The following is a 13,893-nucleotide window of genomic DNA, read 5'->3' on the forward strand; positions in this document are numbered from 1 at the left end:
GGGAGAAACGGAGCTCCGAGCCCATATGATGGAGACTTCACCTTGTCTTAAACGGCCTGGGGTGGGCCTGGGGGGTACCTTCAGCTGATTCCAGAAATTCGGGAGGAGGTACAGGTGAAGTTTGGGGGTGGGTGGAAGGTGGCAGTGAGCTGCCTTCCCGGAGTGGGGACCGGCTCCACCGCGGGCTCGGAGGACTGAAAAGGACAGAGGCGTCTGAGGAACTGCCCACCAGGACCCCTGGCTCAGGTTCTTGGGGCCCCGGTCTGAACGAGAGAACCAGGCAGACTCAGTTCTAAATGTCTGGTGGCCTGGAAGTTCCTTTTCACGTTTTTGCAAGATGGGTTCGTAGATAGTGGCGTGGCTTCCAGCCATCGTGATCTTGACCCTCACGCAGCTGACTGTTTTGAAAATACTGTGCCTTTTGAGTGTGTGCTGCTAGCCCGCAGCATGGCCTCAGAGCTGGCGTCAGCCCTGACCGGCAGTGACAGACACAGTCTGGGAGAGGCTGTCAGAGGCATCTCCAGACAGAAACAGAAAATACAGTCTGACGTGTCCACCAGCCCCCTGCTGGTCTGGGCTCTCGGCGGCGCTGAGCAGCACGTGAGTCTGTCCTTGCAGAGCAGCCTCTAGCTGCCTGACTCATGACATCCTGCAGCCCAGTCTGTGTGACAGCAGGGCACTGGACTCTAAGAATGATGTGTGATGGGAGGTGGGGTGGGTGGCTAGGAAACAGCATTCCCAGGGGTAGGGATCCCCTTCAGGAGCCTAGTCAATGGCACTGACCCACAAATCCAGGACTGGAATAGGCCCTGCCATGTGCCCAGACTACCAAGGGCCTCCACTGCCTTGTCTCCTGGTCAGCAGCCCTTTGCAGAAGACATTCTTATCTGCATTTCGCAGATGCAGAAACTGAGGCTTAAAGAGCCTAAGGGGCTCCCCCCAGGCCACATAGTCATTCATCAGCAATTATGTATGCACCTCCCATGTGCCAGGTCTCAGAACACGATGGAGGGCAAAACAAAGGGGTCTTTGCCCTTGTGAACAGTCAAGCAGGAATCAAGAAAAGGTCAGAACTCAGATTTTTAAAAATGTAACGGCTTCATTGAGATATAATTAACATACTGTATAATTCATCCATTGACGTGTACCGTTCGGTGGTTTTTAGTATATTCACAGAGTTGTGCAACCATCACCACAATGTTAGAACATTTCTCAACCCCAACAAACCCCGTATCCATTTCCAGGCACTTCCAGCCCCCGTCCCTCCCTCTTCCCCAGCCCTTGGAGACCGCTAGTCTACTTTCTGCTTCTATAGATCTACCTATTCTGAACAGTTCGTACAAATGGAATCATACAATACGTACTCTTTGGTGACTGGTTGATTTCACTTGGCCTTGTGTTTTCAAGGCACGTACATGTTGTAACATGTGTCAGCCCTTCTTTCCCTTTTTGCCAGAGAAGACTCCACTGCATGGATAGACCATGCTGCGTTTATCCATGCGTCAGCTGATGAACACTTCCACGTTTGGCTTGCATGAACAGTGCTGCTATGAACACTCGTGTACAGGTGTTTGCACGGCAGGAACCCAGATTTGAACCCAGTTCTGCCCATCTCTGAAGCTTAACCACCGTTCCCCCCAGCAGCTCCCATGCCCCAAAAGATCATGCCTTTATGAGCCTGCCTGCCTCGGAGCTGGGCGTGTGTTGAGGGAAAGTATTCATCATCATGTACCACAGCCTGGCAGACTTGGCAGATATGAGACTTTCTCTGAGTTCCTGGGAATCGGGCAGTTGGGAAAGTTCTGTGGCAATTGTGTTGTTCCTCATCCTGCACCTCATCACTGGAACAGGCAGAGAGCGAAGGCTGAGGCGCGCTGTCCTGGGCAACCCTAAACTCGGGATTCAGGGGACAAATTCAGAAGCTTGGGCGACATCAGCACTGGAGCCTGAAGGTGGTTTCTGGTTTGGACTTGCTCACCGACCACAGAGCATGTGCTCCAAGTCACTCATGGCTCTTTCCTGAGCCAATCACATCCTCACCTGGTTCTCTCTTGTGATCAAAAAAAGGGTTGTGACACTATCAATTATTGATAGGAAGGAAGGACGTGAGCATAGAGCCCAAGAAGCTCTACCAAGTCTGTGGGTGAATCCATCCTGTAACTATGGCCTTAATGAGTTCAGCTGGCTCCTGGGACAAGCTTTTCCTGATCTCCACCCCACAGATCCCACACACTCTATTGTCTGGTCATCTATAGTACTTTTGCTTCCTTCATTCACAGAAATTAATCCATTGTCTCATGTCTGCCTGTATTCTTATCTGCCTCCTCTTTGAATCTAGGGAGAAAAGATTGCTTGTTGTCATATTCCAAGCACCTAGCACAGTCCTTGGCACCTTGGAGGTGCTCAGGGAAGGCTATGGAGGGAAGCAGAGAAGCCAGCAAATAGCACTGGGGACACTGACACTCTCATCTTGCCCCCTGATTCTGGCAGCCAGTTCTCTGCCAGGCTGCCTGGACCGAGACGGCAGCATGTCCTACATCAGAAGGAACTAACAAGCCAGGGTCACCGTAACCGCAAATGGCAAAGTGAGGAGAGAACAGGGCAGAGTGGGCAGCAGCCGGAACAGACGGCATTTGCCTGAGTGATGGGCACAGGGGCCCCACTGGTTATTTCTCAGCCACACCTGCAGGCCCCGCTTCAGCCATGGCCTAGTTTCCAGCTCATTATACGCTGCTGCTGGAGAGAAATGCTCACCCTGTCCCTGGTTCCTGAGACCTGCCCTTTCAGGCCCATCATGTGGCATTTTACCGCCTCCAAGAGTCGCCACTTATCAAAACCCAACTAAGTAAAACTTGCACATGATTTCCTTTCTTAAAACAATGGCCCTCTGCTCATTAGTAAATCTTACAGGTTAATTCAGATACTTCAGTCAGCCCTGGAAAAGTGGTTTTCTCCCTATCACTTTGTTATCCAAGCTTTTTCATCTCTCTCTTGGATTTTCCTGATGTTCAGAGTCTGTAATTGAGTTATTCCCAAAGAAACTGCTTTAGGATGGCCCGCCTCTCTCAGATTCTTCCTGCTGCGATGAGCATTTTCATGTGATTCCCAAAGGGGAGCATCTTGCTTTCTTCTTTGCCTTTCTAAAACCTAACTCCAGGCTGGGTCTGTCAGGTTTGCTTCCTTGCAGCCATGCCTGGGCATCTTCTGCCCGCTCGCTCCTGCTGACTCTCCAAGATGCTGCTGCTCTGCCTTTCTCAGATCAGCTCTTAGCATCTCAGAGCCCTGGAGGGCTGCAGCTGGACGCTGAGAGCACATCTCTTCCAGTCCCCGTGCCTGACAGATAATGCAATGACGCCTGACAGATAATGCAATGACAGGACCAGAAGTAGCATTCAGGGCTCCCACCTGCCCTTTGCAGGCTCTCTCCACGTGGCTGCCTTTCCAGAGTTACAGCAGATAACTGAGAGCCCGCTGTCCTGCGAGCATGGCTGAGGAATGCCGTGAGGGTGTATGCCCTTAAACGTATCCTGCAGCTTTTCTTCCGCTTAACTCTGCTTCCCATGGCCTCTCCCACCATCTTGGTGTTGCCCAACCCGAAAGGACAGCATGTTCTCTTCAGACTTAGAGATTTCCCAGAGTACTCCTCCTAGATCACGGAAAAGAGAAAATTAATTTGTAGAAGATATGTTAGAGGTCCTGGGCCGATCGTTTGGGGATTGCCTTTGGAAAATCGGTCATCTCTTTCTGCTTTTGCTCTCTTGGCTTTAAGCTGCCAGAAAACATTTCCTCTCCCAGTTACGGGAGAGTAATAGGAGGCTATCCAGACCTTGGGTTCTAGCAGGGTTGCAGAATTTCTCAGGAGAGCAGATAAAAGTGGGAAAAGCTCCATTAGTGTCTCAGTTCTAGTGGAATCTCACCTTGTGATGGCATTGGGAAAAGGTTCGTTTGTGGTTGTACTTTGCCCCCGTGGCACAGTGGTCTGAAGACCAAAGAAAGTGACAAATAAATACTGTGTCAGGCAATGAATGGGGGTGATGGATTTTTAAGTCTCCAGCTCATAAATGTGAACTCCCAGCCTGGGGTCTTGGTGGCTCGCCATCCTCCCCTCCGCTTCCTCCTGCAGCCCATGGGATGTACAACCCACCGACCAGCACGCTCTGGTCTCTGGGGCCGTGGCTCGCCCGCCAGCCAGCCAGCCGGGCGCTGATGGGGAAGGGCAGACAGGCCTCTTGCCTTGGTGGTTTTCAAACGGCCTGCCTTGAAGTGCAAATGGCAGGTGTTGGCTGCTCTGAGCCTTTCAGAGCATCCGCCTGGCTCTTTTATGAGATTACAGGCGCTTTCATCTCGGCTCTGGCCCCGTTTTCCTCCTTCTCAGCAAGGCTCCAAAGACAGGCTTCGAGGCGAGAACAAGGAGAGGAGGCTCAGCCGAGGCCACGGCCCCGCTGGGCAGGGCGACCTGGCCTGCACATCTTCCCGCCGAGGCCCTTTGAGCCGCAGAGGCTGGGAAGGGGGCAGAGCAGCGGGTTAAGAGGGGTCCCCCGCTTGGTGCCCGCAGGAAGTTGCATTGCATCCTGGGAAGGCTCTAATCAGCCCCTTGCTTTGTGCCCTCCACTTCAACCCAGTGGAGGGGGCTTTGGCACCTTGCTTTTTCTTTTTCTTTTCTTTTCAACCTAGAGGGACTTTTTAGAGGCTTGGAGGCTGAGAACGTAATGCGTCTCTTGGCTTTTGCTTTATGTGTGTGCGTTCACACTTGCCCTTCGTTCTTTGCTCTATTTGCTCATCATCTTGCTTGTCAGGTTTCCTTTCCTTTAAAAGCCCAAGTGGGATTTCCTTCCCATATTGCTTTCAATGAAAGAAAGGGGAGCTTCTACCCTTTCCTGAATCCTTCTTCCTACCTTCCTATCGTTTAACCATTTCTTAGGGAGCATCCCTGTGTGCTGGCTGCTGTCCCAGGAACCGGGAATGCAACAGAGAACAAAGCAGAGTCCTTGCCCCTCAGGGTCAGGCTCCTTCTGATCTGCCTTGCCCACTCCCCGTCCCTCTAGCTTCATCTCCCAGCACTTGTCTCCTGACCTCCATCCACCCCAGCACCCCTTCATCCCTGACCCGGCATTTCCTTTCATGCCTCTGTACATTTGCTGGAGCATCTCCCCTGGTCCAGGAGGCCCTTCCTTTCCCAGATCCCTATCCACAGCTTCACCCAGCTCAACTCTTATCTCTGTGAAGCCTTCCAGCACCTCTTCCCCCCATGCCAGGCAGCCAGCTCCCTCCTCCTCTGTGCACTTGGAGTGCTCATCCCACACAGTGTTGTAACTATGACCTGGGGCTCTCAGGGCTCTCAGGGCTCCCAGCCTTGGGCGCACGTTTGGGTGGCTATGCGGAAGTCTTTGCCCTGCCCACCATGGTGGCCTCCAGGCCCTGATCATCTGCAGCCCCTGACTCTTTCTGGGAGTCCTCAGGGAACACTGTACGTGTTCCTCGCTCTAAGGAGCCACTGTGAAGCCACCTCCTGCCCCTGCCAGAGTTGGGCCTCCTGTTCTTGCCCCTCTGAGGCCACACAGCCTCTGACAGAGCACCCAAACTATCACAGGGTCCCCCACCCGCACTGTACCCAAGCCCACAGTGGACTCTGCTGTAACAAGATGCATTCTCCCCCCGACCCCATGTATGACATCCCACCATGGGGCCCTCGCACTGCTGCTTCAGGTGGAAATTTTTGTGGAGACAACTCCGTCACTTTTTACTTGTCGCCTCCTCTTGGACTCAGGCTTGGTTGCTTGGGCTCTGGGCCAAAGGATGATCTGATGAAGACAAGGCACCAGGCTACAGTCAAGACTGCATTTCCTTCTGATAACGATGGCGGTGTTCTTGAGTCAGGGTATGGGCCTTCCCTGACGATACGTCACTTCCCAAACAACCCGCAGGCCTTAGAATTCAAAAAATTATTGGCAGATAATTGTGCCCTGACATGTGTGAATCCTAAAACAAACAACATAGGCCGAGGAGGCACATACACCACCATTCCTCTTTCCTTGCCCAGAGCAGACATCAGTAATCAATCACAGTCCGGTTTCTGCCTAGTGAAGCCATTAAGATTCCTCTCGATGCGCCACTCTTCAGACACCACAGATCAGATCTCTACTCTGAAGACTTTCTGGGTCCCCTCTTTGGAAATGATTTCACCCTTCTATTACCTTTCATAGCCCTCAGGGCTCTGCTGCTCTTGTCTGGACTCATCCACACTGTAATAATAAAACTAATGACTAACGTCTGCTAAGCTCTTACCTTGACTCAGGCACTGTTCTAAGTGCCTCTTGTCAAACTCATTTGATCCTCACAGTCATATGAAATAAGTGCCAATGTTGGCCCCATTTTACAGATGAGGAAGCTGAGACACAGGACTGACTCACTTCCCAAGTCAGAAACTGTGCCCTACCCACCTTTGTCATTTCGCTTGTTCAGCCAACCTTTTTATTAGGTGCCCATGTGTGCCAGGCACTGCAATAAGGCCCTGAGGACAAAAGTGGAACCTAGCATGCTGCTTGGGTGTAGCCCTTAGGAAATCACTTATTTTGAGCACAGTTTTCTCGGAGAGCTAAGAGGATGGAAGCTAAATTCAAGAATGGGGGAGCTGAATTGGAGGCTGAGGGAGTGAGCTCATTCAGGGAGTTTAAAATGAATGGGAGAGGAAAGAATAAAGCTGGAGTCTGACTAATGTCTTTTGTTCCCTGACAGCCCTCGCTGTTCTTGGAGAAGCCAGCTCCTCTCTCTTCAACACCCCCAAGCTGAGCTGATGGCATCAGAATTTGTGAAACAGCCAAAGCCACCAGGGGTGTGGGTGGGTGCTCGTAGGGGAGGGCCCTCACCTTCACATCCCCCTTGGCCTCACTGTTCCGACAGAGACAGCTCTTCCGGCCCTGTGCAGGGTGTTGGAGCCATGGCAGGCAACTCTCTTTTGGGGTCCTAGCAAGTAGGGCCATCACCACCAGGCCCCTCTAGGATTGGCTGCTGGCTGGTCCAGACCTACAGAACCTCTCCTCTCCAGCAAATTCAGCAACGCCATTTTGCTTCCCTGAAAACAAGAACTTCAATCCTGGCTGCCAGGGCCCTAGGTATCTACCTCCTCACCATCACCACCACCCCGTCCCCAGCACCCTACCTGTCCTGTCCTGTCCTGTCCTTTCCTCGCCTCCCACCCCACTTCCTCTGCTACACCCAGGCCACTTCTCACCTGGTTCCCAGCCGACACCACAGTTTGTTCAGACCTCTGAGTCTTGGCCTCAGCCAACCTTTTCTGTAAAGGGCCCGATAGTAAATATTCTAGGGTGTGCGGACCAGGTGTCCATCGCAGCTACTCAACTCTGCCCTGGAGGTGTGAATGCAGACATGGGCGTGGCTGTCCGTCCCAATAAAACTTAACTTACAAAAGCAGGAGGCAGGCCAGAGTTTGCCAAACCCTGGCCCAAACATTTTTCTCATCTAGAACATCCTTCTGCCTCATTTTGTAACATCTGTTCCTTCGGATCCCTGAAGGCTCAGCTGTGGTCCCACCCAGCCAGGAAAGGCCCCCGCCCCCGCACCACCACCACCACATTATATACCAACCTCGCTTTCACGGAGTTCCCCTTTTCCTGATCATTTTGCATCTATTGCATATCCTTCCCTACTTCAATCGCTGGCTTCTCTAGGTGTACATCTTAAATGTCCCCAAATGTGCCATTAGATGTAGCAAAATGCTGGGTTCATAGTCACTGCACAGAATATCACCAGTGGTTTTGAAGATTCGCTTCATTGCAGTGTATCAGTAAGGCGGTGGTTCTCGAGCTGTGTTACCTGGTACAACACATGGGGGGCAGCATGGCGTTTGTCCGTTCCACGTGTGTTTATTGAGAACTCACTGCAGACTAGGTACTCTTTTTTCTTTCTTTTTTTTTTTAAATAAACCTTGTGCTAGCTTCAATCTGTTACAGGCGTGAATGTGTAATGCCACCATGCTTGAAAACCCCTGAATTAAGAAATGAAAGAAATTCTCAAAGATGAGGGGATGGTAGCAATTACTAGTTGAGCTGCAGCTTCCAGTTTGTAAAGTACTGGCTACATCCACTATGTCATTTAATCACAGCGCCAACCCTCAGAGGTGAATGTTATGATCCCATTTTACAGATGAAAAGACTGGGCTCAGGTTTGTGGCCTGCTTGAAGGCACGCAGCTGCTAAGAAATGGAGCTTGACTCTGAAACTGTTTCAACCATGTTTTATCTCCTAAAACAAAGTAAAACCACTTTTCTGATTCTAAGGGTAGTAATCCAGGTTATTATAGAAATTGTTGAAAATGCATAAAGCTGAAAATAAAAATCATGAATAATCCATACGCCCACAGATAGCCAATGTTAACATCATCTGCATGTTTTTACAAATGTTTGTGTGTGTGTTTACACAAAATTGGAATTATATTGTATATACCTGTTTGTAGGTGCAATTTTTTTGGTCTTTTTAAAAATTGAGGTACAATTTGTATACAGTGAAATTCATCCTTTTTAATGTACAGTTCTATGAGTTTTGGTGAACCCGTGTTTATCCAAACATGGTAGTTTTTGGTGATTGAATAAGTACCACCAAAATCAAGATATGGAACAATTCTATCGTCCCAAAAAGTTCCCTTGCGCCGCTTGTAGTCAATCCTTTACCCCAGCCCCTGGAAACCACTGGTTTTTGTCTCTATAATTTTGGCTTTTCCAAACGTCAGATAAGTGGAATCTTATAGTGTGTTGTAACTTCATTTTTTACCAACATTGTGTGAGTATGCTCCCACATCATTGTAGATTCTTCAAAAGTATTATTTTTTAATGACTGCCTGGCGCTCTCCAGTTCACTGCAGCAGCTTCTCAGAGAATAGAAATGAGAGGTAGAAGGTCATGTTGGAAAAGAACAAGGGCAGGATGGATCTGCTTAACCCTTGTCACCCTTGATAAGAGGTGCTGGCTTTTCTGCCTTCAGGCTCAGGTAGCCCAGCTCCATGGGGCAGACCAGACAAGACCAAACCACAGTATATGACACCAACAGTGGCATCCAGCTCCGTCCCGTTAGAGCCCTCGCTTAGATATGGTACCTTCTGGATTCTTGGCTTCAGATCCAGAGTTTCCTCAAGGAAATGGAGATAAGAATGTTCACCCCACAGGGCCATTGTGAGGCTGAAAGATGGTGTGTGTGGAAGTGGGGACTCTGGGGCCAGGCACTTGGGCTCATTTTCCTTCTTTCACATTCCTTCCTTCTCCACCCCAAAAGTTTGGATCCACCTTCTTTTAAAAAAGAGATGCGTTGATGTTAATAAAAAGTGTTGAAGACGGATTGTCACCTAGTTGAAGCTGCCTCCCTACCATCATCAGAAAAATCAAGAGAATTAAAGAAAGGGAGTGCTTCAGAAAGGACCCAGCTGTCAGTCGCGATCTGTTGGGAACAGATACACCAGGACCTCCAGCACCTGCCCCCTACGTGCAGAAGGCATGCCTCATATATAGGATAGGAGCGAGAGCTGGGAGGACACTTGTAGCTCTTAGTACCAGAAGAGTTCAGGGTCTTTTCTGCCTTCATTTTGGATGTTGAAAGTTTAGCCATCTCTTCCCCACCCTACTCGGCATTTTCTTCTCCCTCCTCCCGGGTCCTGCTTAGACTTCTCCCAGCAAAGTAGAGACAGTATCCTAGTGTGTTGCTATGGAAAGAATGGCAACATCACTTGTGAGTTCTTGAAAAAAAAAAGAAAAGGAAAAAAGAAAAAAATAGGACAGGCAAGATTTTTTGTAAGTGTTATGAAACTAGAAGAAAAACTGTTCCACCACTAAATATATCCACTGACAAAATCAGCAGCTGTTAAGGCTTACACGGCGTCAGGCTCTCAGTCCTGCAGAAGACGCTTCGCGGAGTGTTTTCATAGCCATTGCTCCCACGGAACTCTGAGAGGCTGCTTGAGATTTCTAGGTTGATGGCTAGAACCTTCCATGTTGGCCAAATGGATGACGTGGCAGCTGTTTCAAGGTCTGCCTTTGAACAACTGGACTCCAGAGAGCCATGCTCCCTCTGAAGGCGCTAGAAGGATCTGTTCCAGACCTCTCTCCTAGCTTCTGGTGGCCTCAGGCGGTACTTGGCTTGTCGTCAGCCGTCTTTTCCCTGTGTCTCTTCACATCGTCTTCCCTCGGCGAGTCTGTCTCTGCATCCAAATTTCCCCTTTTCATAAGGACACCCATGCTATTGAAGAAAGGCCCACCATAATAACCTCATTTTAACCAGATTACCTCTATAAGACCCTATTTCCAAATACGCTCACATTCCGAGGTCTGGTGGTTAGGACTTCAACATATATTTTGGGGGGAGGGCACAAAATTCAACCCATAATAGGTGGGAAACGGATGGACTGGGGCCAAAGCCTGGCCTCCTGCCATCTCTCTCCCAGTCTCTCTGTTTGTCTGTAGGGTCATCACCCAGGCCTCCAACATATAAGCTGCAGAGGACAGTCTTCTCAGAGCCCCAAACAGTGCTGGCATATATTAGGCTCTCAATACATATTTTATTGAATGAATGAATGAATGCATGCATGAACCAGTCAACCAGTCAACGAATAGCCAGCGGCCCAGACAGAGAGAGCAGGAGATCCAACACATCCCATACCCTGTGGGTCCAGATCCTAAGTGGCCGGGTAGTTGAGATCTCGTCTCTGTGTTGTTACTGCTACAATTACTTCTGCTGCTAACAATGCGGGAGTATTAACAGACATCTCATCCTCCGTTGAAGTTGAGTCAGCGACACCCTACTGTTAAGAAAAATATAGGGGAGACTATATAACTTACTCTGCTGTCAGCTGTTGCGAGAACTCCTGGAGAGGACAAGGGGGACCCGTTGAAAAGCTTGCAGAAGATCTTGGCTTCTGCTTGACCTCTCGGCATCGGAGATTTGGGTCTTTGGAGTAAGTTATACTGATTCGGATGGAATTTGGTACACGGTGGTAGTGTGGAGTACTAATTTGTTGTCCCCCTTGAAATCAGATGGCCAAATGAGGTTCCTAGTGGGCCTGTCTTGTGCGAATTGCATTAGGCATCGAGGAAGCAGGCGGAGAGAGGAGAAAGTCATGGTGTGCGATCAGTGCCCAGTAAATGTCGATTGGGCACCACCGAGCAGGCCCTGTGCTCACAGCTCTGGAAGACACCGTGCTGAAGAGGACAAGGTCCTTGCCCCAAGTGAACTCTTGACCCACTGGGGAAAAGAGACACCTAGACTAATAGGGAGGTAATAGATCCCTGTGGAAAGTTCAGATTGTATTCTTTGCGAGAAGGGGAGGGAGCAAACCATCTGACAGAGACAATCCGGACAGATTCTCCTGGGAGAAGGGATTCGAGCTTGACTTTGAAGACAGGCTCAGTTGGCTTTCGATAGGAAGAGTTTGGAGAGAGGGCCATTCCAGGCAGAGAGAACAGCGTGAGCCAGGCCTGGCAGCGGGTGATAGCAGGCAGGATCGAAGCAGCGACCGCACGTTAGGGTGGATCAGAAACCCAGGCAGTACCAACAGGGCTTTGAAGATGAGACTGAGGAATTTGGACAATATTTGGAGAGCAGTAGGGAGCCAGAGAAGGGTTTAGAGGAGGGAGGGCCATGATCTGTTTTTAGGCAGATCACAGGGGTAGCGATTTGGACAGTGCCTGGGACAGCCCAGTGACAGAGTGTAGAAGATTACAGAGAGGCCTTTGTAACAGTACAGGTGAGACTGGAGGAAGGCCTGACCTGGGAAAATGGACGTGGGAGGGAGGGGAGGACACAAACAGAGGGGACAGTACTTTCTGATGACTGCTTAAGTGGGATAACAGCCCAGATTGATGACCCCATCTAACAGGGGCATGGAGTGGGAATAACGCCCCCTCTCAGGGTGTCCCCCATAGATGCAACACCCATGCTCCCCGACTCAGCAATCCTGGAAAGCGACTGGCCTGGTACCAGTGCTTCTCAATCTAGAATCATCTGGGGGGCTTTAAAAAATATGGATGCCTGGACCCCACCTGCAGGGAGTCTGACTTAATTGGTATGGGGTGCAGCCTGATCATTGGGGTATTTAAGAGCTCCCCCACTGATGCCAGTGAAGAGCCAAGGCTGGGACCCCGCTGTCCTGGACAAGTGTCTTCCCTTCCACGGGCGGGCTGTACAGCTGCCGTCAGTTTGTCGTTCACTATTCATCTGTGTGATTTCTTAATTGAAGGCTGTGTCCTGTACTAGATAGTGAACTCCATAAGAATGGGAATTGTATTAGTTTCCAATGGCTGCTGCAACTGAGCCTTCAAAAGGTCATTCTGCTGTTCCATCAGTCCAGCTGCTTCAGCATCATAGGGAACACGGGAAGACCAGAAAATTCCATGGCCCATTGCCGCAGTTTATCAGCTGTTGCTCACTTTCGGGTGGCTTGGGCATCTAATTGTGCAGATCCGTCTGTAAACCAGGCCCACGTGTGTTCTCTTCCTCCTTCAGCTGGTCATAGGGAACTCCCTACGAGGCCATAGATATGGGCGGGGGCACACGCTCTGGGGAAGCTGTGGGGGAGAATCCAATTCCTTGCCTTTTCCAGCTTCTAGAGCTGTGTTCCCTGCCTTCTTTGGCTCCTGGCCCCTTCCTCCATTTTCACAGCCAGCATCTTCTTTCTTGACTCTGCTTCCCTCTGCTTCTGTTGCATGGCCTTCTTCTCTTCTGACTCACATCTCCCTCCACCTCCCTCATATAAAGACACTGATGATTGTGTTTAGGGCCCACGCAGATAATCCAGGACCATCTCCCCATCTCAAGATCCTTAGTTTAGTCATGTCTGTAAAATCCTTTTTTCCGTATAAGATAACATTCACAGGTCCCAGGGATGGGGACCCAGCTATCTTACGGAGGTCCCTGATTCAGCCCACCACAGGGATGATGTTATTTTTGTTCACCTTTGTAGCCTCACAACCTCATTCATTCCCCAGTGTCCACACTGGAGGCCTGGCTGGCGTGTCATCAAAAAATATTCGGCAGGGGTGTGATGCAAAGAGCCTGCTAGGGGCAGAAGTTTCAGGGAAAAGGCTGTGTGAGTTTTGGTAAGAGCCTTGGAACTGTGTCCTGGGAGACCCTGAAAGCTCACCAGACGAATTGAAATGGGATTCAGTGGACATTGGGGAGCCACAACTGGTCATTACTGAAATAAGAGATGGAGTAAAATCAGAGACTAGGCGAGATTTGCCTGGCAGCAGGCACAAGGCGAATTGGAATGGGGGAGACCATGGAAGGAAGGAGAGTCATTCCATTTCAGAAATCCAGACAAGGTGTGATGATAGCTTGGACTAGTGTGGAATCATCTAGAATGTTACAAACAAATGACAGAGTTTAGATTCAGATTGAGGGAGAGAGAGAAACTCATAAACTGAGGTACCACACTCTGGGCACACACATGAAGAATGGCAAAGGAGAGACTATCCAAGATGACTTTGTGTTTGCCAGCTCGGTGACAACTTGGTGCCCCCACCGGTGTGAGAGGAGAAGTGACGAAGCTAGATGATCGTCTTGGCTTGGGACAAGTTGCGTTTTGCAGTAACGATAGGATGTCCTTCTATTATTCTTGTTGTAGTTGTTACTATTTTTATTTTCTTAGTGGTTAACATATATTAACTACTTTCTGTATACCAAATTGTACTATGCACTTTCCTTCGATTGGTCATATTATTTGATTCTCACAGCAGTCTTGTGAGAAATAATTTCAGTTATTATCCTCAGGCTAGAGATGAGAAAACTGAGGTATCCTTTTACCTCTGACATGCTCTCGCCCTCAAACAAGATGGTGTTGTAATTTTTGTAAGTTTTGTTCAATTTTTCCAACACCACTCATGTGACACTGGCC

The 13,893-nt window shown here is 49.7% G+C and overlaps 1 protein-coding gene across 7 annotated transcripts in view; it reads left to right on the forward strand.

Moving 5' to 3' along the window:
* Positions 1-13,893, forward strand: part of ZHX2 (zinc fingers and homeoboxes 2) — a 153,462-nt gene that overhangs the window by 103,702 nt on the left and 35,867 nt on the right. The window lies entirely within an intron of this gene.

The sequence above is a fragment of the Equus przewalskii genome, chromosome 8 (assembly GCF_037783145.1).
Source record: "Equus przewalskii isolate Varuska chromosome 8, EquPr2, whole genome shotgun sequence".
Classification (NCBI taxonomy): domain Eukaryota; kingdom Metazoa; phylum Chordata; class Mammalia; order Perissodactyla; family Equidae; genus Equus; species Equus przewalskii.